This window comes from Hylobates moloch, unplaced genomic scaffold (assembly GCF_009828535.3).
Source record: "Hylobates moloch isolate HMO894 unplaced genomic scaffold, HMol_V3 SCAFFOLD_3, whole genome shotgun sequence".
In the NCBI taxonomy this organism is placed as follows: domain Eukaryota; kingdom Metazoa; phylum Chordata; class Mammalia; order Primates; family Hylobatidae; genus Hylobates; species Hylobates moloch.
In genome coordinates, this window is record NW_026652278.1 from 90,828,323 (window position 1) to 90,832,712 (window position 4,390).

Below are 4,390 nucleotides of genomic sequence, written 5' to 3' on the forward strand. Positions count from 1 at the left end.
CTCAGCCTCCCGAATAGCTGGGATTTACAAGCGTGAGCCAGCACGCCTGGCTAATTTTTGTATTTTTATTAGAGATGGGATTTCACCATGTTGGCCAGGCTGGTTTCAAACTCCTGACCTCAGGTGATCCACCCACCTTGGCGCCCCCAAAGTGCTGGGATTACAGGCATGAGACACCATGCCTGGCCCATCTTTGAATTTTCTGTAATTTAAATATGGTATGCCAAGGTATTTTTCATTTTGTTTTGTTTTGGTATTCATCCTGCTTGTTGTTCTCTGTGCTTCCTGGATCTGTGGTTTGGTATCTGACATTAATTTGGGGGAAATTCTCAGTCATTATTGTTTTAAATATTTCTTCTGTTCCTAGCTCTATTTCTTCTCCTTCTGGTATTACCATTATGTATATGTTATACCTTTTGTGGTTTTCTCACAGTTCTTGAATATTCCGTGTTTTGTTTTTTTTTTAGTCTCTTTTTGTTTTCAGTTTCAGATTTCTACTGGGATGTTTTCAAGCTCAGAGATTCTTTTGTCAGGTGTGTCCAGCCTGCTAGTAAGCCCATCAAATTTATTCCTAATTTCTGTTACAGTGCTTTTGATCTCTAGATTTTCTTTTTGTTTTCTTATACCTTCCATCTCTCTGCTTACATTGTTCATCTGTTCTTGTATGCTGTCTACTTTACCCGTTAGATCCCTTAGCATATGAATCCTGGTAGTTTGAAATTCCTAATCTGATAATTCCAACATCTCTGCCTAGTCTAGTTCTAATGTTTGTTCTGTCTCTTCAAACTGTGTTTTCTTTTAGTATGGCTTGTAATTTTTTCTTGATCGCCAGGTGTGTTGTACTGAGTAAAAGGACTGATGGTAAATAGGCCTTTAGTTCTGTGGTGGTAAGGTGTGGAGAGAGGAGAAGCATTCTATAGACCTAAGATTAGGTTTCAGTTCTTTGGTGAGCCTGTGCCTCTGGACTGTGAACTTCACAAATACTTCAGCACCTTCCCTCCTTCGGTGGGACATGATGATTGGAGTGGGTTGGAGTTGGGTGTTTCTCTTCCCAAGGTTAGTTAGGCTCTCATAGAACCCAAGGTTAGGCTCTGGTAAAATAGTTTCCCCTGAGGGCAGGCAATGTTAAGAAGAACAGAATGGCGGCTGGGCATGATGGTTCTTGCCTGCAATCCCAGCATTTTGGGAGGCCGAGGTGGGCAGATTACTTGTGGTCAGGAGTTCAAGACCAGCGTGGCCAACATGGTGAAACCCCATCTCTACAAAAATCAGACATGGTGGTGTGTGCCTGTAATCCCAGCTACTTGGGAGGCTGAGGCAGGAGAATCACTTGAACCCAGGAGACAGAGGTTGCAGTGAGCCGAGATCACACCACTGCACTCCAGCCTAGGTGACAGAGCGGGACTCTGTCTTAAATAAATAAATAAATGTATAGGAACAGAATGGCTCTTGTGTATTTCAGAATAGTTTCTTTCCTTCTCCCCTTGCCAGAAACACAAGGAGATTTTTCTCTAGTGTTGAGTATGAGAGCCTGGTAGAACTGAACTCATGAAAGTGTGCCCCCCATCCCCAGTGACTGGGTGTCCCTGGAGTTTTAACTCAGACTTGTCCACACTGAGCCTCCAGCAATTTGTCAATTATAGTTTAGGTTTTCCTACCCCAGCACTGGTTCTCGTGCAGGGTTTTACTCCAGTAAATTGTGATTCTCTGTGTCCATCTGTCTCTCTAAACAGGGTCACCTGTTTGCCCTGTGACCTCTCTTTTTTTTTTTTTTTTTTTTTTTTGAGACAGAGTCTTGCTCTGTCGCCCAGGCTGGAGTGCAGTGGCGCGATCTCGGCTCACTGCAAGCTCCGCCTCCCGGGTTCACGCCATTCTCCTGCCTCAGCCTCTCCGAGTAGCTGGGACTACAGGCGCCCGCCACCACGCCCGGCTAATTTTTTGTATTTTTTAGTAGAGACGGGGTTTCACCGTGGTCTCGATCTCCTGACCTCGTGATTCGCCCGCCTCGGCCTCCCAAAGTGCTGGGATTACAAGCGTGAGCCACCGCGCCCGGCCTGCCCTGTGACCTCTCTTATGAATCTAAGACTTGTTGATTTTTCCAATTGGTCAGCTTTTTACTTAAGATGGAGTAGTCACTTTTAATCTCCTTACATGCCAAATAGGAGACTAGAAGTTCAATGGTATTTTTTTATTTTCCATAGGGATATCCAGTTATTCCAGCACCACTTGCTGAAAAGACTATCCATTCTATTAGGTTGGTGCAAAGGTAGTTGTGGATTTTGCCATTACTTTTCAGTAATCACAAAAACCAGAATTACCTTTGGACCAACCGGATACATTGAATTAGCTTGGTATACTTGTCAAAATCAATTAACCATATATATATATGTGTGTGTGTGTGTGTGTGTGTGTGTATGTATGTATGTATGTATCTGGACTCTATTATGTTCTATTAACTTATATGTCTATCTTCACATTGATGCCACATTGCCTTGATTGCCTAACAGTAGATCCGAAATGAGGTAGCATAAGTTTTCTACATTATTGTTTAAAACATATTTTGGTTATTCTAGCTCCTTTGCATTTCTATAAAATTTCAGAATCAGCCTGCCAATTTCTAAATTATTTTTAGACTATTGAGATTCTATTGCATTACATCTATAGGTCAATTTGAGGAGAGCAAACATCTCAACACTATGGAACTCATGATTTATCTCCCCATTTATGGAGGTCTCTTCTCTCAGCAATGATTTTCTATTTTCTTTTTTTTCTTTTTTTGAGATGGAGTTTCACTCTTGTTGCCCAGGCTGGAGTGCAGTGGCACAATCTCAGCTCACTGCAACCTCTGCTTCCCAGGTTCAAGCGATTCTCATGCCTCAGCCTCCCGAGTAGCTGGGATTACAGGCATGTGCCACCATACCCGGCTAATTTTGTATTTTCAGTAGAGACAGGATTTCACCATGTTGGCCAGGCTTGTCTTGTACTCCTGACCTCAGGTGATCCACAGCGTGAGCCACTGTGCCCGGCCTTGCTGTTTTCAATGTACACATTTTGTACATCTTTCATCAGATTTATTTTCAAGTATTAAATATTTTTCTAAGTCATTAATTTTTTTTTTTCAAGATGGAGTCTCACTCTGTAGCCCAAGCTAGAGTTCAATGGTGGGATCTCTGCTCACTGCAACCTCTGCCTCCCAGGCATAAGCTATTCTCATGCCTCGGCTTCCTGAGTAGCTGGGACTACAGGTGCACACCACCATGCCTGGCTAATTTTTTTGTATTTTAGTAGAGACAGGGTTTCACCATGTTGCCCAGGGTGGTCTTGAACTCCTGAGCTCAGGCGATCTGCCCAACTCGGCCTCCCAAATGCTGGGATTACAGGCATAAGCCAGCGTGCCTGGCCCATTATAAATGTTTTAATTTCAATTTAAATAGAAATACAATTGATTTTCACATATTAGTCAAATATGCAAAATCATATTAAACAAATCCTGCAATCTTCAGTACAGCATTTATGCTGAAGTAGAGAGCATGCCACACCCTGCTTCACTATACATACTTTATTACATGCACAGTCTCTACTCCTTCCCATAATGTTTTTTAAACCATGAACTGCATTGTCAGTATCTTGAGCACAATGTGCTATGGTTTGGATATGATTTGTCCCCACAGAAACTCATGTTAAAATTTAACTGCCATAGCCCCAGCTCCTAAGGCTGCTGAGGCAGGAGGATTGCTTGAGCCCAGGAGTTTGAGTCCAGCCTGGACAACATAGTGAGACCTTGTCTGAAAAAACAAAAAAACAAAAACAAAAACAAAAACTTAATTGCTAATGTAACAACACTGGGAGGTGGAACCTTTAAGAGGCGAAACTTAATGGGAGGCATTTGGTTCATGGGGGATCTTTAGCGAGTGGCTTGGCGCTGTTCTCACAGTAGTGAGTTCTCACGCTCATGAAACTTGATCAGTTCTCTCAGGAATGGGTTTGTTCCCACGATGGCATGTTGTTATAAAGTACAGGCGCCCTTTGTGTTCAGCCTGTTGAATGTGTCTGTTCCTCTTTGACCTTCCACCATGTTATGATGCAGCCCAAAAGCCCTTGTCAGAAGCCAGGGCCATGCCCTTGAACTTCTCAGCCTGTAGGACCATGAGCTAAATAAGCCTCTTTTCTTTATAAATCACCCAGTCTCTGGTATTGTTACAGCAACACAAACTAAGACAGGATGTGTTTGGTTCAAAGTTCAGAAAGTTTTGCTATAGTGACATTAACTATAAAGAGCATTTCCCCCCTCACATAGTAAGACATCAAAGGATAGGTGATTGCTGCTAAGTAGCAACGGTTTCAAGGAGAATCTTTTCACTTTTTCCTTACAGTTGCAGAATGGTTATTG